General features: G+C 47.5%; 1 protein-coding gene across 1 annotated transcript in view; it reads left to right on the top strand.

Moving 5' to 3' along the window:
- The first annotated feature begins 3,437 nt into the window (after nucleotides 1-3,437).
- LOC119405333 (crustacean hyperglycemic hormone) overlaps nucleotides 3,438-15,624 on the top strand; it is a 34,583-nt gene continuing 22,396 nt past the window's right edge. The window contains exon 1 of the mRNA XM_037672164.1: nucleotides 3,438-3,652. The gene's annotated coding sequence lies outside the window, so the exon portion shown is untranslated. The remainder of the gene's footprint in view (nucleotides 3,653-15,624) is intronic.

Genomic DNA, 15,624 nt, shown 5'->3' on the forward strand with positions numbered 1-15,624 from the left:
ACCTGGTAAATGAATGTTCATTTCAGTTTTAAGATAGGTAAAAGCCCAAGCGAAAAGCACATGAAATATTCGAGCACCCACCCTGCAAAAAAATCCGAAATGTCTATCCAGAAAGCCCCACTCGAATTTAGCGTTGGTTCTTTTAAAGTTCTTAGCGGACCGCCGGAACGGGCCGACGCATTCCAGGCGCTGCTGGAGGCGTGAATAAAATCAGGCGCAACGTTTTTTTTCTTTCACTCAATTATAACGCTGTCATGCTACTTGATACACGAACGACTAAGCGGGTAGAGCTCACCAGACATGCCATGCAACAGCTGCGAATCCAATTCAAGGATCTGCTTGATAATTGATTTCGTGTGCTGGTGTACGGCAGTGTTCCCATAGAATGACATTGGAAAATGGCTCTCGATTGAGATTCTCCATTGCGGAACTTTAGCAATTTCGTGTATTTTATTTTACACATGGTTCAAAGCATTTACGTACATGTCAGAACAAGGAGAGGCAGGCTCAATGAAGATGTAGTGCACAAGCAAATGCGTGCGTTACGCAGAAATAATTTCGAAAGCTGAAAGTAGTAGTAAAGTGAAGATGTCTTGCGAGTGAGCCAAAGATGAAAACAGGGGGGCCGGCTTTCTTAACGAAGCATTCAGGATCACCCGATTGAAATCGCCGCCGACGCTTTTGCCACGCTTGCCGCCTACGCCTCGCAATTCATGAATCGCGCTCTCTTTGGGGCTACAGAAGGTAGCGCCATTTTGCCCTCTAGTTCAAGAACCACACCGCCTTGTAATTCAGAACTTCTACATGCGCACGTGCCACTCGGTCGAATAAGCTCTGATTGCAACGTGGTGAACGTGCCAGGAAATATAGGCGCCCCAAAGAAGAAACTCGTGGGCGCCAAACGCGTGTTTAGGATCTTGAAGGCCGAGCTAGAAACGGCCGTTTCTTAAAAGCGGCGTAGTAGCTCGACCAGCAAACTAAGTACTAAAGCGCACTTTGACGCTACGCTCGCACGGCCGTTTGTAAGAACTGGTGCCAAATCGTTTTATTCGCAAAGTAAATGAGAGAAGGAAAGTCTTTAGGAATGAGCTTCTGGACCGCCATTGGTGACCGCCTGAATAGGCCGGAAATGAAGTTCGTCTGCTACGCTTGTCATCAGCTACACTGGCCTTCTGCTCCGTTTCCCGTCTGGTCTTTTTACAGCTGTGTGTCATGATGTTTGTTTAGGCTGCCATGCATGTTCCTGTTGGCGCTGCCTCTGTGATAGGGGCCTGCTTGTCCCTTTCAAGCGGAGATATCGGTAATACAATAGGTAAAATGTGCAGCAGTATTCCAGCGAGGAGTAGGCTACACAAGCTCACTGCGTTACGCAAAGCCGTACCTCCTACGGCACTGTACAGATCTAGTGACCATTACTTCCCTGAACTGTTTGACTGTGAAAACGACAGTCGCTTTAAATAAATTAAAAAAAAAAAAAAACTCTTTATGACGGCTACATGTACCTACTGCTTTGCCAGAACCCCGCCAGGAAGACACTGAAACCGGAATCGCGCTTGGCTAAGCCACTGGATTGCCAAATCGTATAATACGAAACGGCGAACAGTTCGGCAGCCTTATTGTGAAGGGATTTGGGGGTTTCTTTCATTTTTGACGCGATTGGTGAACTAAAACCACCACAGCAGCTTCTCAACGGGAAAGTTAAAGTTTCGTGTAATGAAACGGCGAACCGATCTGGGATGGCCGCAAAAACAAAGCAGTGACATTATGCGATGTCGCGCGACAACACGAGAACAAACAGATCAAGCTGATTTGCCTTGGCAGCTGTTGTTTCAAAAAACAGACAAAAGGAAATCACTAGGCGACCCTTCCATTCGACTTAGGTGTGTTGTAGTTGCACTAAAACGTGGCCGTTCGTGTGCCCTCGTGTATTCCTTGGATTAGCATTAAGTGTCGCGCGCTGTTGAAACATAACTTTTACTTCACAAGCTTTCATTGAACTCAATAAATTAATATTTACTAATTACTTTGACAGTTAAGTGGACCTCATCTTCAGTAAACGTACGCTCTGATATCATATGTAACTAATACAACTTTAAACGTGAACCGGAACCATCGATTGCTATTTTTTCATAACTAGAATCTGAATCATACTACTGCTACTACTTCAATATAGTTACACACGGCACTGACGAGAATCATGATACAGCAAGGTAGCCGTACTGATACTACTACTACGACTTCATTACAGTTGCCCACGAGACTGACAAGAACCATGATACAAGATAGTACATGTGCAACGCGGACAAAAGAGAAGAGATCAAAACAACGACGCTAATGTACTGTGCAGTGGAGTACCAACTTGCCGAAACGTCCACATTAGTACGTTACAGTGTAATACGGGCTAAAGCTGATCCACAGATGGGCGCTGCCTTATATATTAGCACAGTGGGAAGTTTCACCTCGTAGCAATAACAAAACACAGCAATAGAGAGATGTAGCCTGCAACCATCTTTCTTCTGTCATGTTGTATTTATTTACTTAATAATTTATTCGCTATCAATTATTCTCACATTGTCTCTATACAAACGTGTAGAGAAATGCAGCAGCCTAGGTAAAAGACCTCGACAATATTATTATTAGTGTCCATCTTGAACCATGAACTCATGTTAAAATTACATCCGCAAGGCAGAACCATGAAATGTATCTCTCAATTTCATCACCGTACAGATGCGCTTACATGTACTTTTTTTCTCCTCATTATTTAACTGAGGAATGGTTTAACTGATCCGTTTAGAGTCGTTGTCACATGCTGAATTCCTCCTGTATAATAAAAACTGTTGTCATACTCATTCACTGCACCTTGTTTTACTTCGCAAATTTTCTTTTGTATTTGCTACTCTCCCCTCCTGCTAAAGTCATTCGAGGCTACATACGTTAAAATAAATGAAATATTGTAAATAAATAAAAAAAGCTAGAACAACGCGAATAAAAAACGATTGCACGAATTAAGGGAAATAAAACCGGGACGATGAGGATGCGCATCCCGCACATCCTCACATCGCGCACATCCGCAGGGGGGCCACTTCCAAGCTAAAAAGGCATGATTGGAGAGGTTTTGCTTTTGCAGAGGAGATGCAAGAGAAATGAACAGATAGCGAGGAACGCAAAAACCAGAAATCCCTTCGCGACAATAAGAACTTAACTGCCCCAGAAATAGAAAGGTTGGGTATCACAGATGCTGCATGTTTTTTTTTTTTTTTGCTCAACAGAAGCAATGGTGGTGCTAGGGAGGAGGGAGATGAAAGAGAAAAGGGGGAGAGGGAGGAGCGGGAAGACCACGTGACTTGAGTGCTTCACGCCCCCGCTCTTCCCTTTCGTTCATCCTTCCTGTCCCTCTGGAGTACAAAAGTGGCCACCAGATGCCCCAGGGAGAATCGGGAGCAATTCTCCGGAGACACACGCGACAACTCTGATCCCAGTGTCTCTCTCCCTCCCTTTCTCTCCCTGTATCCCGTGTTTCCCGTGTACCCGTGTGCCCTGTAATCCTTACGGGGGTGTCTCGCCACCGGAAGGAACAAGTCCAGCCTGGTCCTCCCGCATCGTATCCCTATTTCTTCCCGAAATCACACCATACTACTCTGCGAAACCAAAGGTACGTCGCTTACGAAGCTCTGCAAGCATTTTTACAGCGTTGCAATATATATGGCTTGATTCTTATCGCATCCGCGGACAAAACGACGCTCAGAAAAACACGTTTAGGCACCCCTCGTCGCCTCGCGACAGCGGACGCCTCTTTCAGAAGTGTAGCGATACTCAGCGGCGGCACTTCACATCGATCGTTGCGTCCCTTTCTCTCGTGGTGTTAGAGATCGCGCTAGCGCTTTTATCAGTAGTTTCCCTTTAGACTGGCTATGGGACGGGGCGCGTGTTGGGCGCTCACAGTAACAAGAGCGAAAATTGAAGGAGCACCAACGCGTACAGAAGCGAGAGTTGTCACGAAAGCGACGTGAACGTGCTGACAGAGAACGTGCAGCCGCAGCCGCTTGTTTCACTGGCGCCCATCTTCATTTTAGTGGAAGGACTCTGCATTTTTATTATTGCTTGGTCAGAGATACAGCTACACAATATGGCATTTGGAACAACTATTTAAAAGCTTTAACAAAATAATATAAGATTCCTTTTTAGGAAAGCCTATAAAAATATCACATTTACGTAAACTTAGGCGAGCTCGTTACAGCATAGACTACAGCCTACGAGATATTTCGTAACTGCAGGTGTAAGTGCAGCCGTGAGTACAGTTTACAAGGTGGCACTTTTTCACCACCTTTTGAACAAAACTCAGACATGAAGATCGTAGAGCGTGAAAAAAATCACCGTATAATCAGTTAAATATGTGATGAAACATAGAAACCAGTTCTCACGGCATAGGCCTTAGCAACTAAAGCACATAAACATCAGTGTTGAACACTACGACTAATTTACAAGAAAGCAATTCACGGGTATGTTGTTGATGCATAAATGTACAGAAATTGGTCACCTGAAACTGAGCGCAGCCTTAACTCTTCCCCTCCCATTTTCTGATGATGACGATAGTGGATTTATGACATATCAGTTTCTGCTGGGCTGGAGTTTTAACCAAAACCGTACCATTCTGGGATCAATATGACGTCAATATCCTATAAAAACTGGCGCTTTGTCCATTCTAATAATTCAGTTAATAAATCAAGAAAAATTACGATTTGCTGTTATACCGTTTGTCCCTTTGGGTTTTCCCCATCGGCAAGAGCTGTTTCCAAAAAAAATATTTCGAGTGTTCACTTCAACACTCGAAATTCGGATATTTCGTTATTTCAGATACTTGGAGTGTTAACTACAACATTCGAGAACGCTTATGAATAAGGCCCTGTTAGATGCGCGATGCAAAATTATGGAATATTTGCACTCCCCTACTCTCAACACATTTACTAAAATGCGATACAAAAACGTTGTTTAGCTTGCGACAATTGTACAGTTACCCTGCAAATTATACAGCCAAACATAGAATCTCTCAAAATGAAAATTCCTTGGAAACCCGTGAGAAAATTAACGTCACTTTAATAAGCAAGTTTCTGTATCATTCCTGAAGTGATAATTAATAAATTCTGCAATTACACGATCATAATGCGGTTGCTCGAGAAACTATTTGGTGTAGAAACTATTGCGGCGTAGCCATTTGTCTTTCCTTTTTCTGGGCAGATGACAGAAAGTAGACGCCCAGAGAAGTTCCGTAGCTTTCGCTGCTGCACGTTTCCAGTCCTTGAAGTCCCTGTCACGACGCCGCGGATCCTCATCACACTTGCCACAAGCCACATACAGGCAGTCCTGAAAGAAGCGTGCTTGCCTCCACCATTCTGATGGAATGATGCGATTCACCCTTCGTGCATGTCCCACGGATGGTTGAAGAAAACCAAATAGAGCCTCCGTTTCCGGGGCGACTGTTCCTTGCTTCAAATGCCAAGCTGATATCCTGGCTTTAAAGGCACATAATGCCACTTGGGACGCTAGACGTCCAGAGTCTGAGAAGAAGCCCGGAGGCAGGACGTGGACCGTTGCAAAAGAAACACACTGAAGTAGAGCGCCAAGTCGGGCTAGTTGGTTAAGATTCATTATGACGACTAAAACTGCGCTAAAAACACAAAGACGAAGACGAGGAAAACAGGACTCGCGCAGACTCACAACTGAACGTTTAATGTTTGAAGGATGACATATATACACAGTTAACACTTGATGAAATAAGATCATTGGACACAGATATGTCTACGTCACAAAGTGGCACCTAAATATTAGTTTCCGAAAGGGATACATGGCAATGCGTTGTGGCGGGCTACCTTCAGGAGCACCTCGCGAAACTGAAACTTGAAGATCCATTTTTGGTGTCCAATTTGGCGGCCTTAGTACGATATTTAGAGGATGAGAACCCGGGAGGGTGCCAAGCGTTCAGCTTAGACGTTGAGGATCTATTTTATGCCATCCCGCAAAGAGAACTTATGGTTGCTGTGAAGCAGTGCATTACGCAGTACAATGATGAGCAGTGCTTTGTCGCACAGTGCGGCATTTCTCTTCAAAGTTTTCTGGAACTACTGAGCATGTATTTATCTTCCACATACGTGTGCTGGCGAGGCCAGCACTACCTCCAGAATTCAGGGGTGTGTATAGGGTCTCTGGTCGCCCCTGTGCTTAGCGATATATTTTTATCTGAAGTGGATAGAACCGTGTCTAGGTGTGTAGGTAGTACTGCTTCTCGTATTTTCCGCTTTGTGGACGACTACCTGATATTTGCAGCTGAAGGCGGGCTTGAAGAAAGAGCTTTTCAAGCTAAGCAAGTGTTTAGCGAATCGGGCCTAGGCCTCAGTTTTACGACTGAGCTTCCTAGTAACAACGAGTTGCAGTTCCTAGACATTCGGCTTCGTTTTGGTTCATCCCATACATACTGACTATATCAACCTAGGTCTCAGAAAAGTCCGCTAAATTTCTCATCTAGGCATTCAAAGTTAGTTAAGAATGGAATTGCTCTATCTTGCATTGATGCTGCGGTGCGGACGTCTTGCGCGCATGCAGTGACGGAAAGTGTGCAAATGCAGTTGAGCAGGCTAACTAAATCTGGTTATCCATTATCTATGATTGCAGCAACCTGCGAAAAACTAATTAAGAAGTTTAAAATGAACGGCACCCAGTCACCCCGAAATCGCGCCATCGAGGGTGGGGGCTTTGCGGTTATCCCGTATCAGCATAAAGTAGCTCATAACTTGAAGAATGTAGCTCAACGCTACGGTGTGAACGTTGTGTTTTCGGCGCCTCAGAAAATGTCGCGATTGTGTGCCAGGGTAATGAATGCCATTGATAAACACCTAATTACAGCCCATTTGTTTGCAGCATTGAACATAGGTCCAGGTTTGTCCCATGCGCCTGCGCAGTAGTTTATGAATTTCGTTTTTCTTGTGGGCAGGTGTACGTGGAACAAACGGGGATGTGTATAAATATTCGGCTGAAAGAGCATCTTAGGAATTGTTCTACAGATGGCTATTCGCACGTGTCCGAACACTGTAGGGAGTGTAAAGTAGGCAGCAACGAGTTGTGCCAACCGCTTGTCAATAAAACCAAGATTTTGTTTCGTCACAAGACCGGTGCACACGCGAGATGTTCGAGGCTTTCAAGATTAACATTACACGGGGGTGTATAAGTGAACCTTCCGTATCTCTTGCCGATTGTGAGCTGAAATATTTAGGTGCCACTTTGTGACGCAGACATATCTGTGTCCAATGATCTTATTTCATCAAGTGTTAACTGTGTATATATGTCATCCTTCAAACATTAAACGTTCAGTTGTGAGTCTGCGCGAGTCCTGTTTTCCTCGTCTTTGTCTTTGTGTTTTTAGCGCAGTTTTAGTCGTCATAATGATATATTTACCACTTTATTTTGAACGTGATCACGCCATATGAAATCTCTGAAAGGACAGTAGGGCGCCGTTAGAAATGCAGGATAAGATTCATACCGGCTAATGATCGCTGTCTGTCGAGCCGAATACAAAACGACACACCTAGCTTACGCCATCCTGAAAAGCCACCGTGCTGGATCTGGTTATACTTCAGAGTTCGGCTGCCTAACTAGAACATCTTCACTCGTAACCCCGCGCAATAAAATGTACATAAGAATGTATTAAACATTCATTTTAACCTTCCATCAAGCGGTTAAAAGATATAGAAAATGCTGGGAACTGTGCCGTTTAAATCTGTGCTACGAATTCGTCCACAAACAAGGAGCATTGTGATGATGTGCGCAAGCGGCGACTGTCTTGTCGAAGAAGACGACGACGAAGGTGACATGCTGCACCTGCGGCACGTGGCAGCATGCGGCAGATTTAACCTATGAGCACCATTCGCTGGTGTTTAGGAAAAAAACACCGCATGTCCACGAATTGAATGATGATGAGTGGGCGAAGCACCGGAGGATCGATCGGGTAACCGTGATTGCCTCGAACGTTACGCTCATTGCAGGGACTTTGCCAGCCACCAAGGAATCTTTACACATAGGGCAAACGTGATCGTCGTCGCCGGCAAGCTCTCGGTGTAACACAGCAATGGTGTTGGTCCGAGACTGTTATGGTAACCGTGATTCCCCCGTACGTTACGCTCATTGCAGCCACTTTGCCAGCCACTAAAGAATTTTTACACATAGAGCAAACCAAGAAGCTTCAGCACGACAACGCCGGCAAGTGGACCGAAAGGCGGCGAGAGCGCGGGAAGCTGCAGCAGCACGGCGACGCCACCAAGCGGTCCCACGGGTGGCGAGAGCACGGGAAGCGGTGTCAAAACGCCGGAAGCGTCGGCCCTAGACTCCGGGTTCGCTTGTTGTGTGCGTCGCCACACTGCAGCAGCTTTCCGAGCCCTTGAGTCCACTTGCAATTGAGCCGCCATTCTCGCCTTTACAACCATAGCGGGCGCTAGGTTAGCAGAATCGACCATTATCATCGATTCCTGGAGAGAGGAAGAGCGCGCGCGTCGGGAAAGAGCGCTTGTGCACAGCAAGCCCCTAGCGGACTCCATGCAAAGCAGCGCTACGGATGACGACGACGAGGGGGGGACAAGGCTCGGCCCTAAGGTGCTTCACCCCTAAAAGAACGGTGGAGCTCGTCAGACGTGGCTGGGGGAAGATGGCGTCCAGGGCGCGGGAGTAGCGGCCAGCCGAGTTCCTGACTCATAGTGGCGAGAGGACATGGACGTACATACATCATCAAAATACTCCTCGCAGCATGGTGTTTATGCTACGACATGCAACCCAGTTGAAACCAGCGTCTCCATGACGACGATGGAGCTTTGGCGGCCGAACCCCGAAAGTGCACCCTGCCACTGCCTTTCACGGTGTCCGCGTCCTCCGCTTTCATCATCCGTGCAGTGCCAGCACGTCCTATACCGTTGCCACTTACACATGAGCCACTCCTATACGGCGTCTGCGCCTTTACATAGCGAACTTTAAAACAGTGCTTTCTAACTTATCGCCCTTGCTCGAGTTGCGCTTTATAGCTATGTGTATACTTGTTTCCTCTTTTCTTGTGTACCTAGTACTGTCTTTCCTTACGCTATTATTATTTGTGCTCTGAAAATATATTGTGTTCGTCCTTGCGTGTGAACAAGCGGCCTCGTTTGTTTCGATGACTGTTACGTCGTCACTTTTTTGCACTAAATCGAAGCGTATTAGCTTCGTGACAAGGATCTGCTTGAAGAAGCACTGTAAGCCATATCAATAAATGAATAGATGAATGAAAACTCCACGCAGAAACTCCTTTGGGAGTTTGTTGTCCAAGAACGTTTATTTCACATCCTTGGAGTTGTCTAAGCGATGCGTAGCCGTAGAGCTTACTTGTGGGTCGCAATTGACCACAGAAATTTGTTTTCAAACGGAATCGACATGGTGTCTTTAACCATCTTCCTAACGTTCGTCGTCTAAAACGGCCTCACAAGAGCCTTATCCAGCGTTTACTGAAACACGAGTTTGGTCGTAAATTTTCGCGCTGTGCAATTTTACTTGGATGCGTAATCCTACATGTCGGCTCCATGTTGTCCCAGAGAAGGCTAAGCCGACTCATGCCGACTAAGCGACAAAACAATCCATCCGTCCGTTCTTCCGTCACCTGAGACGAACATGACTTTAAACAAATTAATGTACAAAAAAAAAACGCCAGGCCTGCGCGGAAAGCGCAGCACAGTCACAGCGAAAGCTGGAAGAGCGGCATTTCTAGAGCCCGTTATAAACTCTCCTGTGGCTACTAATACAGGTACATTAGCAACGTACCCACTACGCAACAAAGCGTAATTTTTAGGAAGTTGGGAAGCACCCAGCACGACATTATTCGTTGTTCTGCGGAGAAGCGAGGTACCATATGTAAGCGATTATGTGCAGTTTGTTGATGCGGCGGTTGATGACGATGAATAATTATGGTTGCGCCCTTTGTAATGGGTTGGAAGCTTTAAACGCCCCACTAGTTACGTAATGCATATTGTGTGACGCCCCCCCCCCCCCGTCTCTCTTCCACGTCAACGTATACAGCATGACGAGAGAGGGAAATAGCGACCGGGCGTCACCCAACGCAAATTACATAACTGGTGGGCCGTTTAAAGATTCCAACCCATTACAAAGGGCTGAGCCATAATTCTTCATCGTCATCAGTCGTCACGTCAACAAAGTGCACATAATGCCTTACAGACGTGTAGCTGGTGCCTCGCTTCTCCATAGAATGACGAATAATGGCTTAGTGGGTGCTTCCCAACTTCACAAAAATTTTGATTTGTGGCGTAGTGGGTACCTTTCTAGTGTACTTGTATTGTAGCCCCAAGAGAGCTTAACGGGCTCTAGAAACGCCGCTCTTCCTGCTTTCGCTGTGACTGTGCTGCGGTTTCAGCGCAGGCCTGGCGTTAAATCATTGTAATTTTTGAGAAGTAGGGCAGTAGGCACTGTGCCATTTTTCGTGATTCTACAGACAGCCGTGGTACCTGCTAAACGCATGTAAGGCATTATGCGCACTTTGTTGATGCTGTGCGTGATGACGATGAAGAATTATGGCAGAGCTCTTTGTAATGGGTTGGAAGCATTCAACAACCTACTCGTTGCGCAATTCGCATTGTGTGACGCCTGGTTACAGAATCCGCGTTGTGCGACGCTTGGTGCTTATTCTACTCTTTTACCACGCTATATTGCATATGCTAATGTGGTTCCTTCCCGACATGAAGCCTGTATAGGACCTTTTTGCGAAGCAGTTTCAAGCACCGGCATGGCTCAGAGGTTGAATACTGGGCTCCCACGCAGAGGGCCCAGGTTCGAACCTCGTTCCATCCTGGAATTTTTTCTTATTTAGTTCTTTTTTTTTATTTCGAGCGATACTGGTTACGGACACCGGCGGCGGCGGCGGCGGCGGCGGACAACTACGGCACCAAAAACGGCCGGTGAAATGATCTCATAACAGCTTTCGCTGTAAAATAAACCGTCAGGTCTGCGCGAAACGCGCAGCACGCACAGCGAAAGCGGAGGAGCGGCCTTTTTAGAGCCCGTTGTGAACAATCTTGAAACTTACTACAATTGCACATACAAGGCACCCCCCTCGCCATCAATAACCATAATTTTTGCGATGTAGGTAGGGAAGCACCCACTATGCCATTATCCATCATTTGGTGGAGAAGCGAGGTAACCGCTACACATCTGTAAGGCGCTATGTCCACTTTGTTGATGCTGTGGCTCATGACTATGAAGGGTTATGGCTGAGCCCTTCGTAATGGGTTAGAAGCTTTAAACAACCCACTAGTTACGCAATTCGCTTTGTGTGACACCTGGTTGTCATTAACGCGATATCGTTAAGGAGCTCGTTTTCCAGAAATTCCAGTGTCGGTGTCGGCGGTGGCAGCGTTGTCCACGAGCGAAAATTTTAGGTAGACGCAAATAAAGGATGAATAAAAAATTGTCCGTTTGAGTGGGGCCAGGGATCTGAACATGCGGCCCCTCGCTACGCGACACGGTGCGTTCAGCCGGTCGGCCAACAAGAATACATGCTCTAGCCTACTAACCGCGAACTTTTTGTATACACCATTTAGCGTGGATGGTACGCACATCTCGGAGGTTCTTTAGCTGCTTGATTATCACTCGCGAGATGAGGCAACAGGCCCCCGGGGCGCGCTTTTAAACGGCATCGGCCCGCTGTGGGGTGCTTAGTCGCGCCTCATGCATGGATATTGTAGCCAGAAGGCATCCGAACTTCGGCCTTCCTGGCAGCACAGTTTATGCCTCAACCGTGAAGCGAAGGCAGGCTAGCGAATGGGAAAGCGATACGAACACGGCCCGATTAAGCTATCACGTTCTGCTCTTGAATGCAAACCTCAAACATCCCCCAAGTTTTTTTTACTCTTCTACCGCACTGTATTACAATTGTTACCATGATTTCTTGCCCGACATGAAGGCTATTAAGAGTGTTTTTGCGAACCAGATTAAAGCACAGGTGTGGATCTGTGGAGAATACTCGCCTGCGAACCAGAGGGCAAAGGTTCAAATAAAGCTCTAGGATGGATAGTTTTTTTTTCTCAATTCACGCGACAGCGGTTACGCACACCGGTGGCGGCGGCGGCGGACAATTACAGCACCAAAATTGGCTGTTGTGATCTCACTAACCACTTGCTGAGAGCAGTGGTTGCTTCCGAACAGTACTAGCAGCAGGAATGGACAAGCGCAGGCAGTGTTGCAGCAAACACAGGCTAGGCAGCTCCAGCTCGTGCCTCGCGCAGTGCTCGCGATATGGCTGCAGCGCTGGGCACTCCTATTCACTACAATTTGTCTCCAGTCGGAAAAGGAGCCATCGTGGCGACTCGTGATGAACATAGTACGAGCGGATCGTAATAGGGCTTCAAACGTTGTAACTGGACGGTTTCACGACCACGAAAGCGTGCCCGTGGGTAGTGTAACCAGTTCAACTATATATTTCACAGGTGACGTCTGCGCAACAACACGGTAGGATATCTGATACCTGGAAGCAAGCTTGGAGGAGACTCCAGTAGAGACATTTATGTTTCCATTGGTCTGCGGTTGTGAAGGAGCGAGTGAACTGACGGCACTCCTCGGCGCGACGGCCAACTTCAGCATGGGCGTAGATTCGGATGAATCGGGTGGGTACGTCAGAATGGTGTCGAGGGTGGTCGAAGGTTCTCGGCCATATAAGGGGAAAATGGCGAAAAGCCAGTGGTCACCTGTGGATGAGTGTTGTTGTAAGCGTACGTCACGAAGGGCAAAATTTGGTCCCAATCGGAGTGATCGGAGGCAACATACTTAGAGATTAAGTCGCCAAGGGTGCGGTCGAATCTTTCCGTCGAGCCATTATTTTGGGAATGGTAGGCGGTTTTAGCACGATGAGCGATACTGCATTCAGCAGAGTGTTTTCATGACTTCGGAAGGGAACACACGTCCTCTATCGCTCAGAAGTTCACGTGGTGCGCCCTGCGGAAAATGAAGTTCCGCAGAAGGAAAGATGCTAAGCCACAGGCTATGGCAGCAGTCAGAGCAGCTGTTTCTGCGTATATGGTCAAGTGGTCGGCAACGACGACTACCCAGTGGTTTCCGGAAGGCGTGAATAGGTCAACGCCCATGTGGTCGAAGGAGCTGGCTGGGCACGGAATTGGCTGGTACGGACCAGAGACTTGTTGAGGGCGTTGCGTTGTTGGCACTGTGGTCATGACGGAATATAGTTGCATAGAAAGGTGTACAGGCCTCGCCAATACAACCTCGAGGAAAGTCTGGTGTATGTTTTGAAGACGGCCGCTTGTGCGCACTGTGGGTCAGCGTGGCAGGCTGAACATATTTTAGCGCGCAGATGTCGAGTTATGAGCAGCAGACAGCTTGCGGCCGTCAGACAGGTAGTTTCGGCGATAGAAAAGGCCGTCGCGGACCTCAAGGCGCAATGCTCGGCAAGGTGAAGAAAAAGTCGACGGGTTAGAGAGGAATCGGAGAGGAACGCTGATTCAGGTATCCTTGCGCTGCTGAGATGGCATACCGCTGCCTGTTGGGAACTAAAGTACTTCGTCCATGGCGGATAGGCAGGCGGTGCTTTCTATTCACACAGACAAGTGTGATAGTGTGTCGGCACCGGTGTGGCGGTGGCCATATGTGTGGAGAACGTGCACCTCGATATCTTGCAACCGCAAACTCCAGCGAGCAAATCGGCCGGAGGGGTCTTTCAACGTGGATGACCAACAAAGCGCATGGTGGTCTGTGACGACGTCGAAGGGGCGGCCATTTAGGTAAAGGATAAATTTACAAAGAGCCTTTGTAAATTGTAATTTACAAATTATGGCCAAACATTCCTCCTCCGTAACAGAATAATTTTTCTCTGCTCTAGTGAGGGTACGGCTTGCGTATGCGACGACATACTTTTGGAATCCAGATTTGCGTTGGGCGAGCACAGCGCCGAGTGCAGCACCGCTGGGGTTGGTGTGTACCTCAGTCACAGCAGTAGGGTCGCATTGCTGCAGGATTGGCGGCGAGGTTAGCAGACGGCGCAACTTTTGAAAGGCATCATTACAAGTGGGCGACCAAGAATAACTTTTCGAGTCGCTTCGTAGGAGCTGATTCAGAGAGCAGTGATGGTCGCAAAATTCCGAATGAAGCCGCGAAAGTTGGTATAGAGCGCCTGCGAAGTTCTTTTAGAGATGCATGTTTAGCAAAGTGAGCAACTGCCTGGAGATTGGCGGTGGAAGGAAGGATACCCTCCCTGGATACAACAATACCAAACTTGGTGAGCTGACTAGCTTCAAAGCGGCATTTCTTCAAGTTGAGCTGAAGGCTGGCGTCAGTTAACACTGCAGTACTTCGTCTAGCGTACAGAGGTGTGTAGGAAAGTCTGGTGAAAATACAACCACGTCATCTAAGTAGCATAAGCACGTTTTCTTTTTCAGACCACGCAAAATGTTGTCCATCAGTGCGCTCGAAAGTTACGGGCGTGTTGCAAAGCCCGAAAGGCATTACACGGAATTCATACAGGCCATCGGGTGTGATGAAGGCAGCATTAGGTTGGTTGTCAGGTGCCACGGATACTTACCAATAGCCGCTCCGTAAGTCGATAGAAGAGAACTCCGCACATTGGAGGCACTCAAGTGCATCCTCGATTCTAGGTAAAGGGTAAATGTCTTTTCGAGTTATCTTGTTAAGACGACAGTAATCAGCACAGAAGCGAATCGACCCACCCATCTTACCAAGGGCCACTGGAGATGCCTATGGGCCTATTCCAAGGCTCGATGACCCCGCTTCTTGAGCATGTCAACTACTTGGTCGTCGATAACCTGGAGCTCTGTCGAATACACACAATACGGTCTTTGTAAATGTGGCGCATTCTTACCCGTGTCGATGCGGTGACTTACAGCTGACTTACAGCCGAGGGAAGCATGCTCGTGGTCAGGTAGAACGGAACTTGTCGAGGAGGAGTAGAAGCTGCGCGCGTCGAGGAACAGTAAACGTGTCGGCGATGGAGCTGTTCAGTACATCAGGCGTAGTCGTGTGCTGCAAGGATTCACAGGCCACTCCGAGGACTTCGTGTTCCGCGCTGAAAACAGGTACCATGTCAGTGATTGGATATGGGTCGACACTGTGGACACGCCCAACACACTCTCCGCAAAACAGTCTTAGAAGACATGACAATACGTTTGAGACGAGTAGTCTGCTAATACCGTGACGAATTTCAAAAGGCCAAAAGGCAGCGGTGAACATTTTCGACAAACGAAGATAGGAGATGGTGTGAACAGTATGCTTGACTCGGCGATACTGTGAAAGGACACAGTGGCACGGGCAAAAGAGTGCGTTGGTATTGTAAGGTCTTCCGCAACAAAAGCTTCTCCTCTGCTTCACGAGTGTCAAATAACGGAGCGTTACAAAGCGCTTCAAATGCCACCTTAGCGCGAGAACAGTCGATGACGGCCTTATTAGCCGAGAGAAAATCCCAGCCCAAAATGAAGCCCTGGTAACAAGAATGCAGCACTAAAATCATTCATCACGACGCTGAGCAGTACATGCAGCGGCCGGCGTGATTCGGTCTGTGCTGACAGTACTAATACATAAGATTCC

Source organism: Rhipicephalus sanguineus, chromosome 9, assembly GCF_013339695.2.
Source record: "Rhipicephalus sanguineus isolate Rsan-2018 chromosome 9, BIME_Rsan_1.4, whole genome shotgun sequence".
NCBI classification, from domain to species: Eukaryota; Metazoa; Arthropoda; class Arachnida; order Ixodida; family Ixodidae; genus Rhipicephalus; species Rhipicephalus sanguineus.